Below are 12,112 nucleotides of genomic sequence, written 5' to 3' on the forward strand. Positions count from 1 at the left end.
GAAATGATGTTTAGGATATATTGAATTAAAATGTGTTATTAAACGTAAATGTACCTGCTTCTCTTGCTTTTTAATGGGGCTTTCGAAAATTTAAGGTGGTATATGTAGCTCTCCTTTGGATTCAGGAAGGGTATAGGAAGTTGCTGAAAATAAGAACATGATAAAGTGGAAATGCTGAGAGCCCCTTAGCACATCAGCATGCATGCAATAGAACCAGCAATGTGTAGGTGAGGTTGTCCGTTTTTCTCTTCAACTGTCACTGGTGAAGGTCATCCATAGACTGAAACATGGTGGCCAAGAAAAGGTTAGCTGTGATTTTCCTCCTACTAGTTTAAGTTTCTGGTAATTAAATTTCTGTTAAAATGATTTTAGGGGAACACGTTAGAGAGATCATTAAGAGGTATGCCTGTCCAATATTTCACCTCTAGGCAGAATGCTGAAATCATTCAGGGCCTGGCACAGTGGCTCACACCTGTAATCCCAACACTTTGGGAGGCCAAGATGGGTGGATCATTTGAGGTCAAGAATTTGAAACGAGCTTGGCAAACATGGTGAAACCCTGCCTCTACTAAAATTACAAAAATTAGCCAGGCGTGGTGGCATGCATCTGCAGTCCCAGCTCCTCATGAGGCTGAGGTAGGAGAATCGCTTGAACCCGAGAGGTGGAGGTTGCAGTGAGCCGAGATAGTGCCACTACACTCCACCCTGGGTGACAGAGTGGGACTCTGTCTCCAAAAGAAAAAAAAAAAGTTGCACTTGACAGGAGAAGTGAAGCCATGTAACATTTGACTTTGTAACAATAAGATTCTATCACTATGCCTAGGACATAATAGCCTCTGCATAAATGTATTTCAAATCAAAGAGTAGATGCAGTTCAATAAAAATCCCTGTTAAAATTTACTGGAAAAATGTCACAGCAACATTTATTTCTATTGATGAAAATGTAGTTATGTATTTTGAAATTTTGTGGCAAACTTTAAGAAAGCTCTTATAAAGCAAAACTACTCTGATTCACCAGGGTAACAAATTTTAGAAAGCTTAAATTGCTCTTGACATTTATGGAAATAATTTTAAAAATGCTCTTTAGTTATAATTTGTTTCAAAGACCATAATTTGTTGCAATTCTCTTCTTTCATTTCATAGAAAAGGAAATTGGACAAGCAAGGAATTTTTGTTTTCATTGAGGTATTTGATTTTTCACAACTTTTGTGTCATTTTACCAGAAACAATAAAGACTTTTAAGAACTCATATCAACAAAAAAAAAAAAAAAAAAAACAAAAAAAAAACACCTATATCCAATGAAATATACTCACTGAACCCATGAAGGAGTCACTGACTGTTTTATTAGGCATAGTCTATCTTTTCTTGCATTGTGATTGCAAAGTGAAAAACATTGGTGTCAAATTAGCCTAAACAAAATTGTAAAATCAAATAAATAATACTAAAGCTACTAATAATGGCCAAACTTACTGAAAATTGATCAAGTGTGAGGGTCTCTCTATCTTAATGTTATTTCAGTCTTTACAACTTCTGAATCAAGTAGTCACTATTAAGATTCCCATTTCACACCTGAAGAAACTAATAGAGGTTATACAATGTACCCAAGGTCGTGTAAGTGAAAAGTGGCAGAGCTGGGATTTAAATTCAATCAATATGGCTTCAGGAATAATGCAAGGATGAAATCCACACAGCACTTAATACATAAAATCCTTCAATAAATATTATCTATTGTTACTATTAATATAAATTAGACTGCAGTAAAAGGGATTAGTTACAGGTTTGGTAGGTTTTCATGTAATAAAATCAACCTGAAGTTAACCACTTTAGCTTTTGTTTTCCTGGAAATAAAAGAAAAAATTATTTGTGTTTTTCAAAAACATCTGTGTCAATGCTGTGTGATTTTTTTCACCTTCTTCTTAATTCACCTCCTCCTAGCTTTTATTTGAAAGATGATGAAACAGAAGACCAGAAGAGTTATTCACTTGGTTAAGCCATAAAGCTTGTAGGTAGTTGGGCCACAACATAAATTTCAATCTGATTTCAAAATTCATTCACATAACCAACATTCTAGAGCCATATAGAAAATCTGCTGTAAAAGCTTTTTTTTTTTTTTTTTTGAGACACAGTTTCACCTTGTCACACAGGCTAGAGTGCAGTGGTGCGATCTGGACTCACTCCAGCCTCCACCTCTGGGGCTCAAGTGATCCTCCACTTGGGCCTCCTAAGTAGCTGGGACCACAGGTACTCACAACCATGCCCAGCTAATTTTTGTATTTTTTGTAGAGACATAGTTTGGCTATGTAGCCCAGGCTCATCTCAAGTTATCCTCCTGCCTCAGCCTCCCAAAGGGCTGGGATTACAGGCATGAAATGCCACACCCAGCTTAAAAAGCATATTTTAAAAATACATAAATAATTTGAAAACAATATACAATCAAGGTGAAGAGATAGTAGGCATTATACTGAATTGAAAAAATTATAATCACCATTAATTAATTAAAACACTAATAACTATTGCAAGGTTAGTAGTACCCATAGCATTATGAAGTGTGGATAATCCCAAGTGCCTAAATTGTCATTAAATGTTGTTATTAAATGTCAGAATTTCGCATCGTGTAATAAAGTCAAAAACTAAAAATAATACATATTTACAAGCTTCAGTGCTTAAATTCCCAAAATTAACTAATATTCTTTAACCTTTTTTCTCTTTTACAATCTTTGTGTTGTAAATTATGCAACATGTCTTAGAAAAAGTACATCTAGAAGAAATCAGTTTTAAAAAGTATCTTCACGCGTTTCTTTAAACTGCTCACTTAAAGCTAGTTAAAACAGTAAGCATAATTTTGTTTAGCCTTTCGTTTTATAAGTTTAAGATGACATTTCCTTCCGTCCTCTTTTGAAGAATCATTACCTTGAAAAATGAGTTTGGCACGTTTAATCATTCCACAATATCCCTTATATTCGACTTTGAATGGCATTTTCTTTATGCAAAACTATTCTCTAGGAAATACTTTCTCAAAAAGTTTCTTTCTTATTCTACTTGTTGGAGGAATGATTTTTGACCAGCCTTTGTTTCTGATAGAGAGACACATCAGAATCACTAGTGGGAAAGCAGGTAACTGGAGGAACTAGGCACACCACCAGGGAATTGCTCATGCCACGGACCCACACACACACACAAATGGAAAGGACTCAAGTATGAAAGGCTACCGCATGGCACTCTAGAGTAAAAATCCAAAGCAGCAGGTCAAGGGAAGGATCTTGGGGTTCCTGGAAAGCATTTTTCAGAAACTGATTTTACCCTTGAGACAATCTTTGATATCACTGCTTATGTCATTTGCTAATAAATCTAATTACACAACGTTGTCAAAAGTTGAAAAAAAATTTTTTTTGATCAGATACAGCAAGAAATGTCCCTTTAATATCAAGAAATTGGTATGGATAAACAATTTCACTATAAAATTTTCCAAACTTGTGGCCAAAATTAAATATTTATAAAATCTTTAAGGTTAAATATTTATAGTATATTTTTGGCATTATTGGTTTTTAAAAAGTCATTTCATGACAGTGTTCATAAAGTGAAATGTATTTGAGTTGTAACACATTTGTTTTTAAAAATTAAGAATGTGGATTTTTATTTTGAAGCAATAATAGACTTGAGATTTAACTTACCGGCAAAATTGCAACTGTCAGTTTTACTAAGATTTCTGCCTTTCAGAAAAGTCTCTGTGGGTATTTTAGTGCCCTCGAAACGTGGAGTAATTTTATAATTGATTTCTTCTGACAGGGTTAATTAAAGCCTTTAACAGCTCTTCCTTAATCTAGAAAACAAGACAAAACAGATGCTACAGAGGAGAGACACCAAAATACCACACTGGATATGGTTTTCTAACATACCTTTTTTTTTTTTTTTTTTTTTTTAAGAAGAAAGGGGATATTCAGTCGTGATAGCTGAGAAGGATCAGAATCTTGCAGTCATAAGAAAGTAGTGAAAGAATGTTGAGTTTACCCCTACATTCTTGGTTTGGCCATAGATGTGTGACTTTCGGAATGATCAGTTAGCATCTCAACAATTTTCCTTACGGTAACATATTAAAATGCTTATCTGAATTTGTAGAGCCTACACCCCTTTTGCATATTTTCCTACTTTCTTCAGGATCCTATACATTTCTCCATGTATTCATATATATTTCAAGGAATTTGGTGATCCTGGGTTTTATTAGCTTAAAGAGAATAAACAGCTTCTTATAAGCACATAAATTAATCATTTCTACTACCTCTGGTCATAAATAGAAGTCCATTACTTTTTATAAAATGGAGAAAAAAAACAAAATATTAATTAAATGTGTCACTCATGCCCATGACAATCAAGAACAGTTTTTTTATATCTTTCTATGAAAGTTGCCAATGAGTGATATGTAAATGCTTTATAAAACATAGAGAACCTAGGAATAACCATGCTTGCATCTGATTTAGATGATATGACAAGTTTCTATGTCAAAAAGAGGTAGAGATCTGTTTCATGCCTTTAAAAATGGGTATTATTTCAAGTCAAATTTTCATTTTAAATTGTATGCACAATTTCCTTGTTAAGCAATGAACAACTGTATATGTTATGCTAGAACATTATGGAATAAAAACAATTGCAAACTTGTGTATTTAGACTTGTACTTGGGCAAAGTCAATCATTTCGGAAATATATTCTCCACTGTGATGCAATGATTATCAGGAAAGCATACCAAATCTCTCCCATTCTCCTTTGACTCTCTCTTCCTCAGACACATGCAGGGTTATCTCCCCAGTGATGTTTTAATTGGGTGAGGAAAGATCCACTAGAGACACTGGTAGATAGTATTTCCATCCAGGCCTCTATCCTGCTCCCTCACAAATAGAGAGTACCTGGTGCATTCTCATTAGACGTATCCACTGGGTCTGAAGCAGCCCTGTAGTTAGGAGTCTTAAACAACTTAGTATTTGGAGAACACCAGTATGCATGGTCTCTTACATATGACTATATGCCTTCAAAAGATGATTTTACCTGCTTTCTACCATCCACATATGCAGGAGTCCTTATCCCCTATTACTTTATAGAGTTAATACCCTCTTTGCATGTATTTACCTAGAATTTGTCTCCCTAGAATAAGTGTTTAACGAGCCTTCTAGTTCCCCTGCTTCCCTAAACAGTCTAGCCACAGAATATTTAAGGGTCAAATCTGCAACTTAAAGCCATTGTTTTTGTTATTTGAACAATAATAGTAACACATGCAGTTGAGTTAAACTCTGATCTCAATTTCAAATGCATATTCATCTTCTAAAAAGCAGGTGCAATTTTCCTTGCAACCTCCTTTTGCTTGAAAGAGATTCTTTCCATCACATTCAAAGTCAACAGTGTCTTGGGTCCAGTCTCGATATTATACTTCAATCTTCAAGTCCTGACTCAGCCTTGGTGTAATTCTGAGTGAAGGAGGAATCAGAGGAGCACAGAGAGACTGGTGAGAATGAGAAAAATAAATCATTGTCAGCATTTTGTTAAAGTATAAACTTACATACCAGCATTTTTAAAGGCACTTTGCCAATTTACTGATAAATTCACACAATGAAATTACGCTACAGCTTTTTAAAGGTCTCAACATTTAACAAAAGACTTCGATTTTAATCTCAGTTTTGATGCCAACACAGTATATGACCTTAGGTGAGTTGCTTAATATTCCTGAGAATAAATTATTTATCTATAAAATGAGGGTTTTATTTTTCAGATTCTTCTGAGTTTAAAGTTTCCATGTTGCTGTAGTCTCTGGAATATGCAAAAAATAAAGTTTTATGAACAAACAAAGAGAAGCTTCCTGCTAATCATTTCAACTATGTAGGCAAAAGAAGAAATTATCTTACCCTGCTTTAATATATAGATGAGGTTGTAGGGTTTGCTATAATATATAGTTTAAGGTGACGTTTCTGGTAGTCTAAATATTATTTAAAATAAAGTTCATGCCATAGTGTTGTCTGAGGATGTTGTTACTGTGGGGCTTTTATCAAACATCTTGTCTAACACTTAATGTAGGAAGAAATGTAAATGACTTTTCAAAGTGATCAATATAATCTAAAAATATGTATATGTAATGACAAATCCTAGCACTCAGTGAGATGATTTATATTACACAATTCTAACAGTCCTTATGAACTGACATATATTTGTTGTTTTAATAAAATTTTGTTTACTACTTTAGTAAGTCATTTTCAGTCCCTAGATTTCCAACAGAGTTTTGGTTTCCTCTCATTGACACTTGATATATCTCTAATACGTATAGCATGTACACACCTACACAATTATGAAATAGTATCTGCTGTAGTATCACAGCCAGTACTACTTACATGAATTTATGATTATTTAGTATACATTTAATACTGGTACAAAATATGCTGTAAATCTGTTATTTCTAGAAAACCATATTTTAAAATTTGCACATTTTTTAGACACTACAGTACCTAAAGTAAGCAATTCTGTTAATATAAGCATTGTTTAAACAAGCTATATTTTAGAATTTGAGTTTGGTGGTTTGGCTTTTTTGTTGTTGTTCCATTTATTTGCTATTGTGTTTATTTTTAACAGGAAGTAATATACACAGTTTTAACATGGGGCTTCTCCTCGCCATGCACCCCCGTACTCTGCTGTGTTGGTTGTGGACGGTCAGCGGCAGCAATCCTAGACCACACTCCTTCCTTGTTGCATATTTTTGCACCTTGCCCATGAGAGTCCTCTCTATCTTAAATGCCTTCTACTATCAAGCCTAAATGGAAAACTATTATTCAGCCTTGAAAATGAATCTCTTTTTGGTTTGTTTTTGCAGAGACAGGCTCTTGCTCTGTCATCCAGGCTGAAGTCCATTCATAGCTCACTGCAGCCTCGAACACCCAGGATTAAACTATCCTCTTGCTTCAGCCTCCCAAGTAGCTGGAACTATAGGAGCACACACCACTATGCCCAGATAATTTTCTTATTTTTTGTAGAGATGGGGTTTCACTTTGTTGCCCAGGCTGGTCTCAAGCTCCTCCAGCCTTGACCTCTCGAGGTACTCAGATTACAGGTGTGAGCCACCATACGCAGCTTAAAACTAATCTTAAATCTAGTTTTCTCAGTCAAATACTGAAAACAATCTAGTTAGTTTCTGAATATTACAATAACGTATTATGTGGTTGTAAAGAATTAAAAGCAGCTACATCTGTAAATAATTATATAGGAAGATCTGCAGATTATTCTGTAAAGAGAATATTATGATAAACTTTTTGTAAAAAAGTACATATCAACATTTTTGCACATAGAATGTTGAAGAAAGTACTATTAATACTTGCATCTGGGGTAGGATGAAGAATTTATTTTCATTTATATTTTAATTTTAATATTTTACTCTCTTCATATATTACTTTCAATTAATAATCGTTTATTTAAAAATCCTTCAGACAGTTATTTTTTGCCCACTCAAGTAAAATTAATTATTACTTGCTTGTGTCCTAAGATGTTAATGTTCAGATGCTTTATGTCTGGTGCTCCAGTAAGAATTTCAAAAATCGTTATACCACCTGACATATTTTTAGGGGAACATCTAAATATTCTCACTGGAAATTCAAAAGCATATAAAGAATGTAATTTTTAGCATATGTAAAATATTTCAAAAACTCTTTTAAATATGTTCAATGAATATATATAAATATGTTCAATAAAATCTAAATATTATGACTGTGTCAATTTTATCTTGTGAAATCTGAATAAGATTATCTTTAAGTTCCAACTTATACATTGCTTTAACATTTTCAGTCTCATACAGAATGCATATGATATAATAAATGTTCTTCATAGGTTGTCCTATCATACTTCTTTGCGGTGAAAATTGACATTTACTTAATTTTAAATTTGCTGTTACAATGAAGATTCAATTGTCAGAAATTTTCTTTTGAATTCAATTGTCATTATGGTTGTTAATGGTTCCAATTTTAGTACATGTACTGTGGAAGTGAGCACTATAGTTATTAATGGAATTGATCACAACAATATTAGTATTATTACAACTTGATAAATATTAATTGAATACAAAACAATATTTTTTTCTACATGATTCATGTATCCACATAGTATTTATTACTACAAGGAGACAAGGTTCATTATTAATTGTATTACAGTTTTTCATTTAATAGATGCAAAGGTGGAAGAAATTTTTTCACAAAAATACAAAGTAATAGGCTGGATGCAGTGGCTCACCTGTAGTCCCAGCACTTTGGGAGGCCAAGGCAGAAGGATCACTTGAGTCTAGGAGTTCGAGACCAGCCTGGGCAGCATAATAAGACCTCATCTCTACAAAAAAAATCCAAAAATAATTAGCTGGGCATGGAGGGCACGCGCCTAGCCACTTGAGAGGCTGAGGTTGGAGAAGCGCTTGAGCCCAGGAGGTCAAGGCCGCAGTGAGCTGTGATCTTGCCAATGTATACTCCAGCCTGGGTGACAGAGTGAGACACCCATCTTAAAATAAGTAAATCAATCAATCAATTAATATCAAGGAGTGTAAAGAGTTCTGATGTGGCATCATCACTGAAGTCTGAACTCTTTCCAAGGTGTGACAAAGAGAAATGGTTAGTTGATTGGACCTTCCTTCAATTTTTCTTGAAAGAAAAGAATTGAAGCCCATCTACTTTTTATTCGTTTCTTCTCTTTCTTTTCTTTTCTTTTTTCTTTTCTTTTTTGAAGCATGGATATGACATCTTTATTTTCTGAAAGGGGAAAGGTAAGAGTGGACCATGTATTGTATTTGCTGGTCTCCCTAAAGAAAACAAGCCAGAAATACAAGAAGTTGATGAAAGTGGACATCTAAGGCGCCAGAAGTGGGTAAGAGCCAGCCCCTCTGTGTGTTTGGAATATTGCGTCATGTGAATTTGCACTGATCCTAAAACCAAAACACAGATCCTAGGCCCCACCAATCAGAAAGTCTGACACAGCTGCCCTGCAGTGAGGAGTTGGAGGTTGTGTTCCCAAGAGGTGGAACCTATCTTCTTTTAAACGATTTTGTTGCCCAGTCATTACAGCCATGTGCTCAGTTTCCTCAAAGGAAACCGAATACTGAATGTTAAAACTTAGCAATAATGATCAATTATATCAAGTACTCTTTTACTTAAAGGCAATTTTTTTGGATATTTAAGAAAAGTTTGTAAAACTGATATTGTTATAAATTAAAACATTTTATATACAATATTTTTCAGGTTACAATGATGTGTTTCAAGTATAATGTTGCAAAAGTATTGTAGCTTTTAATTTAGCTCGATGTAGGAAAAAATATTGACCATATAAATAATTGAAAAGGTCTGTGATTGTTAATGTTAGGTGTCAACTTAGACTGCATTAAGGAATGCTCTGAGAACTGGTAAAGTATTACTTCTTGGAGTATCTGTAAGGGTGTTTCAAGAGGAGACTGGCATGTGAGTCCATTGACTGTGTGAGGAAGATCTGCCCTCAATGTGGGCAGGCACCATCCAATTAGCTAGAGGTGGAATAGAACAAAAAGGCAGAGAATGATGAATTCTCTTTCTCTCTCCTGGAGCTGGGGCACGTTTTTTCTCTTGTCCTTGGACATCAGAACTCCAAGTTCTCTGGCTTTTGGATTCAGGATTTTTCTATTGAGTAGTTTCACAGCATAAATATGAGTAAGAAAGCCAGTCTATGCATAATCATTTCATCAGTCACATTAGTTGAGATAATTGTGAGCCATTTCCAATGTAAACACAAACTGGATTATAAAGTATCCAGAGAGGCAACTTCTGAAATGGTACAATAAAGACTTTCAAAAATCTACCCCTTGATAAAAGCGATGAGAACACACGCACATGCTGTCAAATCCAACTTTCTCTGAACTCTGAAAATTAACTAAGGACTTACAGAAATCTACAGTTATTTATTCAAGAAGATAGCAAAATCTCTGTAAGAAGAGCCAGTCTCGTATTAACTTGTGCTGATCACAACTCCCTACCCCAGTTCCATGGTAGCCTTGAAAGCCAAGAGTTTCACAACTACAGTAGCCAGGAAACTAGGAGCCTTGTAGCCATTGGAAAAGGCTGGCATGATGGATTTGGAGTTCTCCAAACGTCTCATGCCCAGAGAACTTTTACTATTTGACCTGGTAGCTTGCTAAAAGTTTCAGTTGCAGAGTCTGTCTCTGTTTAATCCAAGTCAGAGCTTACTTTACAAAAACAGCCTTAGCCACAGGGGATTTGTCAGAAATAATCAGTGACAATTGCTTAAGATCACAACTGAGGTGGTATTATCAATCGGGCTTAACAAAACGCTCAACAAAAAACTTAAGAGAAAAATTAAGGAATGTGATGTTCACAAGGGGCTTTGAAAAGCTCCCCAATGAATCTTGAAACCTAGAAAAACACACTTTAATGCAAGAAAGACCTGAGAAGGCCGAAAGCTCTGACCTCTCAGATCTTTAGGTTCTGTGAAGTAGGAAATGAAGCCTAGGCTGAGTAAACAGAGAATTCCGTGGCCATATGTGGCAGGCAATTTAGGCTTCACAGAATTAGTCCAGGAAAGTCACTACACAACAAACAGGAGCAGCAGCAGCAACAACACACAGCAGCATCAACAAACTTTGGTGTGTGTGAAGAACTCTGGTTTCTATAGTTGCTAATATATATTATTTAAAATATATTTTTCATCAAAACACTAAAAGACATGTAAGAAACACGAAAGTATGAGCTCTACACAGGAAATAAAGCCGGCAATAGAGATTGTAGCTGAGAAAGCCTTGATATTTGTATTACTATAAAAATATCTCAGCTATTAAAAATATGTTCAAAGACTAAAGGAAAATATGTCTAAATGATCAGAAAAAACTGTGATAGCGATTATTTTACCAAACAGCAAATAATAATAAAAATGTAAACTATCTTTTGTTTTAAAAGACCTAAAGAGAAATCCTGAAGTTAAAATTTACAATAATTGAAATGAAAATGTATTAGAGGGGCTCAACAACACATTACAAATGGCAGAAAAAATAAACAACAAACTTGAACACAGGGCACTTAAAACTTTCTAGTCTGAGAATCCCAAAGGGAAAAAAAATATATAAACAAAGCCTTATAAACACCACCAAGTATAACAACATATGCATAATTTCTAAGAAAAAAGAGGAGAGAGAGAGAAAAGGGCAGTAGGAATATTTGAATAAATAAAAATCAAAACCTAACATGTCATGTTAAAAACATTAACCTGCACAACCATGAAGCTTAAAAATTCGAAGAAGAAAAAGCAAGAGATTCAGCCCTAGACACATTTATTTTCAGCATTCCTTGGACAGTGGCTGATCACACCCAGACACATTATTGTTAAACTGTCTCAAGACAAAAGAAAAATATTGCAATAAAAATAGAGAAGCAATTTAATATAATATCTGCCAAATTTATCCATGGTGTCACGAATGACAGGATTTTCTCCTTTTAAAATGCTGAATAGAATTTTATGTGTATGTATGTTAAATTTTCTTTATTCCTTCATCTATTGTTGGACATTTACATTGATTTCATATCTTGGCTATTGTGAATAATGCTGCAATAAACATGGGAGTACAGATATCTCTTTGACATACTGATTTCAATTCCTTTGAATATATACCTAGTAGTAGTATTGCTGGATTATATGTTTGTTCTATTTTCAATTTTTAGAGGAATTTCCATGCTGTTCTCCATAACGGCCATACTGATTTATGTTCCCACCAAAAGTACCCAGACAGCAGTTTCCAAGGGTTCACTTTTGTACCATCCTCTCCAACGCTTATTAGCTTTTGTCTTTTTCACAATAGCCATCCTGACAGTTGTCAGATACCACGTGTTCTCACTCTTCTCAATTCTAAAGAATTGATTTCACCAAACTAAGAATGGAATGGTGGTTACCTAGGGTTGATGCAGTTGGGGAGTGGGTTTGGGTCATGTTAGCCAAATAATACAAATATTTCAGTTAGAAGGAATAAATTCAAGAAATCTATTGTATAATATGGTGACTATAGCTAATAACAATACTTTGTATTTTTGAAAAAATTAAAATAGATGTTAAGTGTTTTCATCACAAAAATGA

At 34.4% G+C, this 12,112-nt stretch overlaps 1 long non-coding RNA gene across 1 annotated transcript in view; it reads left to right on the plus strand.

The window, feature by feature from the left end:
• The first annotated feature begins 258 nt into the window (after nt 1-258).
• The window catches only part of LOC129042776 (uncharacterized), an 87,181-nt gene continuing 75,327 nt past the window's right edge, over nt 259-12,112 (plus strand). Inside the window, exon 1 of the long non-coding RNA XR_008504202.1 lies at nt 259-304. This is a non-coding gene — a long non-coding RNA (uncharacterized LOC129042776). The remainder of the gene's footprint in view (nt 305-12,112) is intronic.

This window comes from Pongo pygmaeus, chromosome 7 (genome assembly GCF_028885625.2).
Source record: "Pongo pygmaeus isolate AG05252 chromosome 7, NHGRI_mPonPyg2-v2.0_pri, whole genome shotgun sequence".
In the NCBI taxonomy this organism is placed as follows: Eukaryota; Metazoa; Chordata; class Mammalia; order Primates; family Hominidae; genus Pongo; species Pongo pygmaeus.